Source organism: Eleutherodactylus coqui, chromosome 8 (genome assembly GCF_035609145.1).
Source record: "Eleutherodactylus coqui strain aEleCoq1 chromosome 8, aEleCoq1.hap1, whole genome shotgun sequence".
In the NCBI taxonomy this organism is placed as follows: Eukaryota; Metazoa; Chordata; class Amphibia; order Anura; family Eleutherodactylidae; genus Eleutherodactylus; species Eleutherodactylus coqui.
The window spans coordinates 19,643,929-19,657,988 of record NC_089844.1 but is presented as its reverse complement, the minus strand read 5'-3'; the positions used below and the strand labels follow the sequence as shown (position 1 = coordinate 19,657,988).

At 45.3% G+C, this 14,060-nt stretch overlaps 1 protein-coding gene across 1 annotated transcript in view; it reads right to left on the bottom strand.

Moving 5' to 3' along the window:
* Positions 1-14,060, bottom strand: part of DPP10 (dipeptidyl peptidase like 10) — a 143,360-nt gene that overhangs the window by 47,493 nt on the left and 81,807 nt on the right. The gene's annotated exons all lie outside the window — the stretch shown is intronic.

Genomic DNA, 14,060 nt, shown 5'->3' with positions numbered 1-14,060 from the left:
TATTGGGAAGGCTGGGGTCATTATCAGCAGATATTGAGTAGGTTGGGGTCATTATCATCAGATATTGGGTAGGTTGGGGTCATTATCATCAGATATAGGGTAGGTTGGGGTCATTATCATCAGATATTGGGAAGGTTAGGGGTCATAATCATCAGATACTGGGAAGGTTGGGGGTCATTACTGTCAGAAATAAGGCAGGCTGGGGTCATCCTTGTCTAATATTGGGTAGATTGGGGTCATTATCTTCAGATATCAGGTTAGGGTCATCATCATATATCAGATAGGTTTGGGTCATTATCCTCAGATATGGGGGAGGTTGAGGTTATTACAATCTGGTATTAGGCAGGTTGGGGTCATTATCATCAGATATCGGGCAGGTTGGGGCTACTATCATCAGATATGATGTTGGGGTTATTATCGTGAGATATCAAGTTGGGGTCATTACTGTCAGATATCAGGTTGGGGTCATCATCAGATATGGGATAGGTTGGGGACATTATCCTCAGATATCGGGGAGGTTGGGGTTATTATGATCAGGTATTGGGCAGGTTGGGGTCATTATCATTAGGTATCGGGCAGGTTGGGGTTATTATCATCACATATTAGGCAGGTTGGGGTCATTATCATTAGATATAAAATTGGACTCATTATCATCAGATATCGGGAAGGTTGAAGGTCATTAATGTCAGAAATCGGGCAGGTTGGGGTCATTATTGGCAGATATCAGGTTGGGATCATCGTCATCAGATATCGGGCAGTTTGGGGTCATTATTGTCAGATATTGGGCAGGTTGGGGTCATTATCATCAGATATCGGGCAGCTAAAGGATATTGTTGGCTATATATGTAGTTTTTTTACTTTAGCCGTGAATTTAATGAATTAAGCTTTCAACTTGAGAAATCCATCTTGGCCTCTGCGTTGAGTTGCAGGCCGGTCTCCTCTGCAGACACTCATTATACACGATCACATTCTCAGTCCCATTCATGGAGACAAAGCACTAAATTTAGAGCGTCTGAGCCCTATGAATTATTCACAAGCTTCTCACATTAACTACGAGACTGAATCCACAACTTGTGTGTCACGTCCTTCTGCCTGATGATACGGTGATGATGTTACAGCACTGAAGCCGAGAGCCAGATGGCAGGACAAGGCCAATGACAGGATCACATTGTAGTCACCATCAGTAGGTACCACAATCAAATATGTGATGGAACTAGAGGCGGCTGACCATTGACAGGGGGAGGCTGCAGTCTCTTGGCCAGTTAGCACACTCCTTAAAGTGCGGAGTCAGCTATTAACAAGCAAATGCAAGTGATAATTGCTTCTCAAATGCATTTTATAGACCTAAATCATGGAACAATCATGGGTGATGAATCTACTGAAGCTTAATCATGCCCCCAAATCATTGATGGGGCCTGGGCCGGAGTTACGTGATGAGCGAAGTTCATAGCCGCGGTATCTGGACTGACCCGTTCTACCATTATTCTCCTTCTGCATACAGTCTAGATCAGGCAGATGGTATCTGGGGTGAAGATCCTCATACATGTAACCACATACAGCAAGGAAATAACATTCGCTACCATCTACTGAAGGAGATCGCTGGGCGCGGTACTTGGCCATCTCCGCTAGTCCTATAGACAGTGAACACATATGTGACCATGGCTTCATTCAAACAGAGGACTCAGGACCCCCGTTATCGTGATCAGTGGGGTCCCACCGGCGGATAGGTGATGTTTTTTCTCGGATAACTCCTTTAAGCTGTCTATGTATCTCACCCAACACAGAGTAACCAATACTATGAGGAGTCTTGCGTTGCATGTGATGATGCGTCATGTTCAATTAATCTGGAATCGTGACTTAGGTTCATTATGTTGCCATTTATATTTCTGCTAGACCCCGAGTGTGCATCATCCCTCTGTTCTATGATGTAGATTGTCCCACTAAATTGAATGGGATGAGGATTTGCCGCAGAATCGGCATGGATTCTTTGGCAAACTCCACGGCAAAAATCCACCATGTGAACATAACCTAAAGGGTCATGGAAAAGGAGTGCAGGGAAAAAGAAATACCAGACCCTTCTATCTTGGTAAGTAGCCCATTTTTCCCTTTGCTACGGGGTCCCCTCTTCTCTATGTACACCACGGACTGTGTGGCAAGTTTGTGGAGCATACTTTCTTAAGGAGCAATAAACTTTGTTGGTGCTGTTTCCTCATTACTTATTATTGATGATTGCGTGATAAGCCAACAATAATGATAACCCATCACCAAGCTCATACATGGAATCAGATACAGACGACTGGTAATCCATCCATTCTGACTGCTTGAAGTTTGTTCCATCAGTCAATCGTATTTGTCGGATTCAGTCAGTTACAAGAGGAGCAATGGACATCAAGCATCCAACAAGACCAGAAAAATTATTCTTCCTTGCTGTACTGTGCAACGACCGCGATAACAAGCAATACTGGAACCAATCCGGGAAATATCTGACCCATGTCTGTCTGTAGTGCTGCTATTCTCAGGCAATCATCCTGGCTGGAGGTGATTTGTGCCGCTATCATACCACATAGAGGGGGCAGAATTACTCCACTACTGACTGCAGAAAATAAAGAAATGTACCACAAAGGTGACACCAGATACAGTCCTCTCCCCTCAGTGCAGGTGGGAGCCCACATGTAGGTGGGGTGGAACCCTCTCCCCTAAATATTGGAAGGTTGGAACCATCCCCCTAAATGTAGGAGGAATGGAACGTTCTACTCCCAAATGTATGAAGGGTGGAACCCTTCCCACCAAATGTGGAAGGGGTGGAACCCTTCCCGCCAAATGTAGGAAGGGTGGAACCTTTCCCGCCAAAGGTAGGAAGGGTGGAACCCTTTCCACCAAATGTAGGGGGGGTGGAACCCTCTTCCCACAAGAATTCGTGGACTGATGTTCATCACTGGTTGTTTCATATGGTAGCCTGTATGAAGAGAATACAAGTGTTTCTTTAATGCTAGCACCCACTCTGTAACTCCCACCCTGAGGGTGTGGTGTGGCTAGATGTACACTGGAAGTCCTTAGTGACCTGGAACATTGTAGCCGAAGTCTGCGTCAGAGTGAGACCTCTGGCCCAGTAAAACTTTCTTTGGGAGCATGAACTCTAACGGCATCCGTGGGACATGTTACCCTGCATGACTACCTCAATGTGGGGGTTTTGCATGAAGAAAGAGGTAAACAAGCATCAAAGCTAAGTAGCAATACCAGAACTATGAGAAGCACCTGATAATGGCAGCTTCTTATAGCAGCTCGCCAGTGCCAATGTCCGGTTTGTTTCCAATCCCCCAGTAGTTCCTCCTAGGCCCCTCCTCCTTGAATCCCCGAGTCTCCTGTGGCCCCTGGAGTCAATCTATACAGAGATGGTCAATGAATGGACAAGGGCTCACGTATTTCATCTACCTTCAGTGCTGTGTTGTCTCAGCCGCTGCTGTCATTTATCTGCTCTTTGGTTCCGTCTGCAGTTAATTAAACGATAACACTGAACGGGGAGAAGACGCGGACGCCTCACTAATGTATCTTCATGCTTCTCCTTCTCCAAGACGTCACGGAGGAAATCACAAGGAGAATTTTATGGCTTCTAATAAACACAAAGAACATTTCTCTCTTTGATTTCTGGTCTCTGGAAATGAATTTTGCCTGAGGTCTGAGCCGAGCAGTCAGCGGATTCTGTCCCCGGAAGAGTGTGAGCTTTCCATGGATAATCCAGCAAGCACAGCTCACATAACATTGGATTCAAGTACCTGAACTTCACATTGGGATACCTTCCAGAGACTAAATCACAGGGAGATTACTCAACTGCAGATCAATGCTCCGGCACACGGAGACCCCGGCTAGCAGCGCAATGGGGTCATTAGTAGACGTCATCGTAAGTGGGTGGTGCATCGCCGCTGTATATTATTGGAGCATTGATTGTATTGTATGTTCTGTCTCTTTAAGATCTTGTCTTAACAAATATTCTGTTTAAGACTGTATCCTTTGGGCAGTGCAACAAGTGTCTGGCCCAATGAGCCAAAATTCCCTGCTGCGCTGGTAACCAAGGTGTGATATATAAACATAGGGCGGTGCCTGTTCAGAGTAAATAAAAGACTCCATGTGTTGTGAAGAGCCTAATGCCGAGTAGTTAGTGGGGCAGGGACTACCTCCTGAGCTCCACCGAGTGTGCCACCCCACCGCCCAGAGAGCCACGTACTGCGGGAGCCGCAATGAAAATTTGTTAAAAATTAATGATGGGTGTGGGATCCTTTACTTCCCAAAGGGATGGAAACTGTAAAGAGCACCGGTTACCAAGAGCTGGAAGCAAATTAGTTGCTGAAAAATCATTGGTAAGCTGCGCAGATAACACGGACGCTAGGTTCCCCATGGAGGAATACACATCTCTGGGTTCAGTTAGGCCTCTGAATCCCCAGAGACTACAACACCTGTCAGACGATCCTGGGACGGAGGCCGTAGAGCCCCCTTTTCATCACTAATTAAAGATTTGTGAAAGTGGTGTAGGAAGGTGGGTGCGGCAGGTGCGGGACACCCTGGATGCTATTCGTGAAAGGGGGTGACAGCTCAGCGAGTCAGCTGTGGTCCTGGCACGCAACAACTTGGCAGCACGGCGCTGCAGGGAGTGGCGAGGGGTGGAGAAGCTACTATTAGAGCTGCTGCAGGAGTACCAGCGCCTGAGGGCCGCCCTGTATGCGCTCTACCCGGGGCCATGTATGACTGACTGGCCACAGAGGAGCTTCCCCGTACAGCCTGGGCTGCCAGAAGCCCCTCACAGAGCCTGCACTGCCCCCCTAGTGCCGGTTAATCCTCCCCCGGCAGTCCTGACATGAGGGGACACACAGGGGACACACAGCTACCAGGACCTGTGATGATGTCAAATTAGAGGTCAATGGAGGGCCCTCAAAAAGGATTTCAGGGACTTAGGGTCCAAGCTTAGTGTGAGGACCTCCAGGGTAGTTTTCTCGGAAATACTACCTGCACCTAAAGCCACACTAGAAAGGCAGCAGGATCTTAGGGAGGTAAACAAGTGGCTCCGGAGTTGGTGTAAGAAGGTGGGATTTGGGTTCCTGGAGAACTGGGCTGACTTTGCTGTCGGCTACAGGCTCTACTGTAAGGATGGGCTGCATCTTAATGGGGAGGGTGCAGCTGTGCTGGGTGAGAAGATGGCTAGAAGGCTGGAGGAGTGTTTAAACTAGGGACTGGGGGGAGGGCAAAAAGAGGAATAAGGGGTAGTCAGCGTAGCTAGCGACCTGGGTCTAAGCAATGGGAATGGGGGTCTAAGCAATGGGGGTCGAGCAGGAGGAGGGGTTAGTACAGTTAGAACTGTCAGATCAGCCAATAGTACCATTAGTAACAAAATGAATTTAAAGAACAAAAAAACTGTATAAATTGTATGACCACGAATGCAAGAAGTCTGATGAGTAAAGTGGGTGAGCTTGAAGCGAGAATGACTGATGAAAACTATGATATAGTTGGAATAACGGAAACATGGCTTGATGATAAGTGCGATTGGGCGGTGAATTTACAAGGTTACAACCTTTTCAGACGGGACCATGGAAACCAGAAAGGGGGAGGGGTATGTCTGTACGTCAAATCGTACTTATTGCCGAGGCTACGGGAAGATATAGGTGCAGGAGATGAACATGTGGAATCTCTGTGGGTAGAAATACAGGGAGAAAAAAAAAACTAAATCCTGATGGGGGTTTTCTATAGACCACTAAAAGCAACAGAAGAAACTGAAATCTTACTATAAAGGCAGATAGAAGAGGTGTCAAAGCGCAACAAAGTAATTATCATTGGGGACTTGAATTATCCGGATATAACATGGGAGAACGAAACCTGCAAATCTCACAGGGGTGATAAGTTCTTCAGAACAATTAAAGATAACTACCTTACCCAATTTGAGCAGGAACCAACTAGAGGGAGGGCCACTCCGGACTTAGTACTAACTAACAAACCGGACCGAATAATAGGGGTACAGGTTGAGGGGCACTTGGGGAACAGTGACCACAATATAATTAACTTCCAGCTGTCATTCAATAAGAAGCCTTATCAGGGAGCGACAAATAAACTAAATTTTAGTAAAGCAAAATTTGATCAGCTTAGAACTACTATCGGTAACACTTATTGGGACAACACCCTCAAAAATATCAGTACAAACGACAAATGGGAAAAGTTCAAAAGGATCCTAATCACCTTATGTGAGCAGTTCATACCCTTTAAAAATAAAAGAATTTCAAGTAGAAGGAAACCATTGTGGCTCGACAAGACGGTAAGGGGGTCAATAAACGAAAAAAAGAAAGTGTTTAAACTACTAAAGCAAGAAGGCAGCGAAGAAGCGCTAAAATCATACAGGGAAAAAACAAAATATGCAAAGATAAGATCAAAATTGCTAAGGAGGAGGCAGAAAGACTGATCGCCAAAGAGAGCAAAAACAACCCGAAACTATTTTTTAACTATATTAAGAGCAAAAGGATTTGAACTGAGAGCACTGGCCCTTTAACAAATAATGCAGGAAAAAACATAATTGAAGATAATGGAGGGAAGGCAAATCTATTAAATAGTTTCTTTTCAAGTGTATTCACGAACGAAAAGGAAATGCCATATGAGATGCAGGGGACCAAAATGAACCTCTCACAAAATATCTCATACCTAACGCAGGAGGAAGTGCGGAACCGGTTAAAGAAGATTAAAATCGATAAATCGCCAGGCCCAGATGGAATACACCCAAGGGTACTAAGGGAACTAAGTGATGAGATAACTAGGCCGCTATGTCTAATATTTATGGATACTATCAAGACCGGGGTTGTACCACTGGATTGGCGCATTGCCAACCTGGTTCCAATTTACAAAAAGGGGTCCAAAAGTGAGCCTGGTAACTACAGGCCGGTAAGTCTCACTTCAGTAACTGGAAAAATATTCGAGGGGAATAACAACGGAATAACTCCTCACCAGCATGGATTCATGAAGGGTTGATCATGTCAGATCAATCTGATCAGCTTCCACGATGAAGTAAGCTCTAGGCTGGACCTGGGAGAGTCTATTGATCTTGTATATCTGGACTTCTCTAAAGCATTTGACACCGTGCCGCATAATAGGCTGATATATAAAATGAGACAGCTCGGATTGGGTGAAAATGTGTGTATCTGGGTAAAGAATTGGCTCAGAGATAGAAAGCAGAGGGTGGTAATAAATGGTTCATACTCCGATTGGATCACCGTCGCTAGCGGGGGGCCAAAGGGTTCAGTATTAGGCCCCATTCTGTTCAATATATTTATCAACGACCTGATAGAGGGGCTGCACAGTAAAATATCAATATTTGCAGACGAGATATGAAATTATACAAGATAATTAAAACAACGGAGGACAATGTGCGGCTACAAACAGACCGAGATAAGCCGGGGGCTTGGGCAAAAAAATGGCAAATGAAGTTCAATGTTGATAAATTTAAGGTTCTGCACATGGGCAGGAGAAACGGATGTCACCAATATACACTAAATGGGGTACTGCTGGGGAAAAGTGATAGGGAAAAACACCTGGGGGTACTAGTGGATTGTGATTAAACTGGAGTACCCAAGGCCAGGCAGCTGCTGCAAAAGCTAATAAAGTCTTGGGGTGCATTAAAATAGGTTTAGGGGCGAGGGACGAGACCATTATCCTTCCATTACATAAGGCACTAGTCAGGCCTCACATGGAATACTGCGCACAGTTCTGGTCACCGGTGCTCAGGAAAGTTGTTACAGTGCTGGAGGGGGTTCAAAGAAGGGCAACTAAACTAATACATGGAATGAAGGGACTGGAATACCCAGAGAGGCATCAAAATTGGGATTATTTACCCTGGAAAAAAGACGGCTAAGGGGCGAACAAATAAATAAATACATGAGGGGACGATACAAGAATCTCTCCCATGATCTGTTTATACCCAGGACTGTGACGGTAACAGGAGGGCATTCGCTATGTCCAGAAGTAAGCAGGTTTCATCACCAACACAGAAATGGGTTCTTTACTGTAAGAGCAGTGAGACTGTGCAACTCTCTGCCTGAGGATGTGGTGATGGCAAAATCCATAGAGGAGTTTAAAAGGGGACTTGATGTCTTTCTAAGGGCGCCCACCCACTGGCGTTTGCGTTTTCCGCGGGAAAAAAACGCAGCGTTTTCGCCGCGTTTTTCGCGGCGTTTTCGCGGCTTTTCCATTAATTTCCATTGACTTTCATGGGTGCATTAGGAGAAAAATAAGGACACATATGCAACTGACAGTTCCTATGTTAAAAACGCAAACGCAACGCAAAAAATACGCCAGTGGACAGGAACACATGTTATCTCTATGCCTGTGCAGGAAAAACGCAAAACGCAGGTAAAAAAACGCCAGTGGGTGCTCGCCCTAAAGGGGAAGGATATCACAGGATATAAATCTTAGGTTAATTGTTAATCTGGGTATACAGGCAGGTAGGAAATATTAGGGGTTAATCCGGGGATTAGTCTGATTGCCATTAGGGAGTCGGGAAGGAATTTTCCCCCAAATGGGCTTATTGGCGCCTGCCACTTGGGTTTTTTTGCCTTCCTCTGGATCAACAACATAGGAGGATAAACAGGCTGAACTAGATGGACATTGTCTTCATTCGGCCTTACAAACTATGTTACTATGTGATCACCTGTGTGGGAGGAGTAAGGGATCAAAGAATCATGGACAGATCAGTGGATGCAGGACTCTGCTATGTTGATTGTGATCCCTGCTGGATGAGCTGAAGGAATTAGGATGGAGTAGAGCTGTGTGTGTGTGATGTGTGGGGGGTCAGGATGGATGTTGTAGAGCTTTATGTGTGATGTGTGGGGGATCAGGATGGATGTTGTAGAGCTTTGTGTGTGATGTGTTGGGGTCAGGATGGATGGAGTAAAGCTGTGTGTGTTATGTGTGGGGGTTAGGATGGATGTAGTAGAGCTGTGTGTGTGATGTGTGGGGATCTGGATGGAGTAGAGCTGTGTGTGTGATGTGTGGGGGGTTAGGAAAGATGTAGTAGAGCTGTGTGTGTGATGTGTGGGGATCAGCATGGATGGAGTAAAGCTGTGTGTGTGTGATGTGTGTTAAGAAAATTGTAGATACATGTATCAGTTAATTGTTCTTTTATTGCATTGTAGACTAGAAATATGTAGCATGATACTAGTATAAGTAGTGAAGGGGTTAAACGAAACCCTTCTATAGCAGTGCATGTTTTCTGATGAGACAGACGAGATAAGACATTCTCCTAGACCACCCATGTGTGCATGTTTACTGATGGGGCAGACAGGAAATAGGACAGACTTCTAGACCTCCCTTGCATTTCTTTTTCCTGAATTCATAACGGTTTTATTGTATGTTATAGTTACACTTTAGAAGGTGTAGTTATGCTAATCATTTTTTGTTTTAGTCTATTATGTATTCTTATTAATCTTGGAGGTATGTACTTTTGCTGTGATGTCATTTATGGTACATAAGCTTCGAACACCTTGGAATAAATTAGAAATCATCTGATACCGCACAGGCTGGTGTGAATGGTATTTCTCCTGGGTCCAGACTTCTGCACGAGATCTGGGATCATCTTCTCTTTGATAAACACATAAATTCTCCTTACAATGTGTGGGGGTTAGGATGAATGTAGTAGAGCTGTGTGTGATCTGTGGTGGGTCAGGATGGATGTAGTAGGGCTGTGTGTGTGATGCATGGGGGTCAGGATGGATGGAGTAGAGCTGTGTGTGTAATGTATAAGGGTCAGGATGGATGTAGTAGAGCTGTGTGTGTGGGTCAGGATGGATGTAGTAGAGCTGTGTTTGATGTGTGGGGTCAGCATGGATGTAGTAGAGCTGTGTGATCTGTGGGGGTCAGGATGGATGTAGTAGAGCTGTTGTCACATCCGTGCAGCACACAAGCACCACGCTCAGCACGGACGCAGGGTGACGTTCACAACTACTGCAGTTGATATTACTATGCACTGCAGAACAGTGCGCACCAGAGCAGGAGTACGTAAACCAGAATGTAATGCCCGTGTGATACAAGAATACTACGCTCAGCAGGGCATCAGGTAATGTACACTGCTGGAAATAGAAGCACACCACACTATGCTGAAGAGTAGCACCACTGCAGGGAGAAGGAAGCCAGTCCCTAACCTACGGTAGCAGGGGAGTGAAGGATCCCTGCCTAGAAGTGGAGTCATCGCCTCGATAGAGGCGGCCCCACAGTCTTCTTTCTGGGCCCTAATTGTCCCTATAGGAGCCCCTGGAGAGACGAACCGACACAGAAAGCAATACAAATGAAAACAGAAATACAGCTGAAAAGGAAATCGCAGCACTTACCAGGAAATAGTAACAAGATACCCAGCACAGAGGAACACCACACTTCAACAGCTCCTCTATGAACTGAATAAGCAGTGGTGAGCAAAAGGAAGGGGCAAGACTATAAAGCTCTCCACACCTGAGGCCTAGCAGAACACCACACCCCCAACCTTCTCCCAGGAATGACTAATCATCAGCATGCAACCATGCAGCAAAGAGAGACAACAACCAGCAGTCTCGGCACATGGTGCATTAACCCTTGTCCTGCATAACAAGGCGACAGGTTTTGGTCTGCATCGAGGCCACTATGCCACGACGCTGTCGCGACCGACAAGCCGTGACACCCTCTTAATAATGAGGGGGGGTGACTGCTTATTATTTTCTGAACAAGAAAGTCAATACAGGGTCAGTGCCATTGTGGTGTACCTTTGCGGTGCAGGGCAGCACGCTGGTTTCAAATCTGGCGACATTAATAGGCTGCAATTCTGCATGGTGCACTACACATACCATGTGGTCTAAAACCCTGTATTGACTTTATTGTGCAGGAAATAACATTAAGTAACCACCTCCCTCATTAAAAAAAGGGTTTGTGAGTGGTTGTCTCATCAGTGTCCTCAAATGTGTCTGTTTTTGGCTCCTCCATATAGAAGTCTGGCCTCTGCATGTTTGAGGGATATGTGGTTTATATGCCTGCTCTCTTGTATCAATGTATCAGTGATTTCGCTTTCTGTGATTTTTTATTTTTTTTTCTTTAAATTAAATGTAATTGACATTTTTTACACTATTTGTTAATCCTTGAAGGCGTCTTGAAGGATAGTACACTGCAATACTTATATAGTGCATTCTACAATGCCTATGACAGCAGCCTACTAGACTCTGTGGGAGGTGGCGGCCTAACAGGCTGTGATACATGATGGACATGGAGGCCTTTATAAGTCTTCTGCTGCCCGAGTAACTCATTGTTATTTTGCAATCGCACTGTGGGGTGCCGATGGGTGACAGCAGGAGCCCCCTTCCTTGTCATCTGCTTACATGCTGCAATTGCTATTCATTGTGGCATATGAGAGGTTAAACTGCCAGGATCTGAGGTTTCTCTATTCCTGGTTGTTAGAGCAGGAGCCTGGCTGTCAGTAGTCAACCAAGCCACCATCTTAAAAAGATGTATGTGCCAGTTTAAAGCCCATAAAGAAGTTCAGTAAAAAGGTCTATTGTGGTCACTAAGAGGTTAATCACCACAAAACTTCAAAAATGTTCGCATCTATGACGGATGTACTGCCCTCATCGCACAGGTTTTGGTTAGTCAATCAGATCCCTTATTCATCCCCAGTCATCCACCGCCGGTCACTCATCTATCACCAGTCAATCATTCATCACCAGTCACCTAGGTCCCTCATCCATCACTAGTGAGCCATGGCCAATGGTCACTCATCTATCATCAATAACTCATCCAACACTGGTCCATCAAGTCCATCATCTATCACACGTCACTCAGGTTCATCATCCATCATCAGTCAATCAGCCATCATGGGTCAAATAGGTCCCACATCTATTGTTGGTCCCTCAGGTCTCTCATCCATCACCAGTCACTCAGGTGCTTCATTCATCACTGGTCACATATATATCACTGGTCACTCGTCTATCACTGGTAACTCAACTATCACCGCTCCCTCAACTATTATCAGTCCCTCATATATGGTATCACCAGTCATTCACTCAACCATCACTAGTCCCTCATCTATCACTGGTCCCTCATATACGGTATTACTAGTCATTCAGCAATCACCATACCCTGGTATATCACTGGTCATTGATCTATCACTTGTCGCTGAGGTCCCACACCTAGCACCGGTCACTGGTCCCTCATCTAAAGTAGAAAAATAGCTGCCATTTTTTTCTGCTATCGGAGAATAACGTTTTTGATAACTTTTTGCTTCTATCATTGGTCCCTCAGTCCCTCATCTATCACCGATCACTCATCTATCACTGGTCCCTCATCTATCACCGATCACTTATCTATCACTGGTCTGTCATCTATCACCGATCACTCATCTATCACCGATCACTCTGATCCCTCATTTACCACCGATCACTCATCTATCACTGGTCCCCCATCTATCACCGATCACTCATCTATCACTGGTCTGTCATCTATCACCGATCACTCATCTATCACCGATCACTCCGATCCCTCATTTACCACCGATCACTCATCTATCACTGGTCCCTCATCTATCACCGATCACTCATCTATCACTGGTCCTTTAGTCCCTCATCCCTCACTGATCACTCATCTATCACTGGTCTGTCATCTATCACCGATCACTTATCTATCATTGGTCCCTCAGTCCCTCATCTATCACCGATCACTCATCTATCACTGGTCCCTCAGTCCCTGATCTATAACTGGTAACTCATCTATTGCCAATCACTCATCTATCACTGGTACCTCAGTCCCTCATCTATCACCGACCACTCATCTATCACTGGTCCCACAGTCCCTGATCTATAACTGGTAATTCATCTATTGCCGATCACTCATCTATCACTGGTCCCTCATCTATCACCGATCACTTATCTATCACTGGTCTGTCATCTATCACCGATCACTCATCTTTCAGTGGCCCCTCATCTATCACCGATCACTCATCTATCATTGGTCCCTAATCTATCACTGATCACTCAACTATCACTGGTCCCTCATCTATCACCGATCACTGATCTATCACTGGTCCCTCAGTCCCTCATCTATCAGCGATCACTTATCTATCACTGGTCCCTCATCTATCATTGATCACTTATCTATCACTGGTCTATCATCTATCACCGATCACTCATTTATCACTGGTCTCTCATCTATCACCGATCACTCCGATCCCTCATTTACCACCAATCACTCATCTATCACTGGTCCCTCATCTATCACTGATCACTTATCTATTACTGGTCCTTCAGTCCCTCATCTATCACCGATCACTCATCTATCACTGGTCCCTCATCTATCACCGATCACTTATCTATCACTGGTCTGTCATCTATCACTGATCACTCATCTATCAGTCTTCCCTCATCTATCACCAATCACTTGGATCCCTCATTTACTACCGATCACTCATCTATCACTGGTCCCTCATCTATCACCGATCACTCATCTATCACTGGTCTCTCATCCATAACCAATCACTTATCTATCACTGGTCTGTCATCTATCACCGATCACTCATTTATCACCGATCACTCCGATCCCTCACTTATCACCGATCACTCATCTATCACTGGTCCTTCATCTATCACCGATCACTCATCTATCACTGGTCCCTCATCTATCACCGATCACTCATCTATCACTGGTCCCTCATCTATCACCGATCACTCATCTATCACTGGTGCCTCATCTATCACCGATCACTTATCTATCACTGGTCTGTCATCTATCACTGATCACTCATCTATCAGTCTTCCCTCATCTATCACCAATCACTTGGATCCCTCATTTACTACCGATCACTCATCTATCACTGGTCCCTCATCTATCACCGATCACTCATCTATCACTGGTCTCTCATCCATAACCAATCACTTATCTATCACTGGTCTGTCATCTATCACCGATCACTCATTTATCACCGATCACTCCGATCCCTCACTTATCACCGATCACTCATCTATCACTGGTCCTTCATCTATCACCAACCACTCATCTATCACTGGTCCTTCATCTATCACCAACCACTC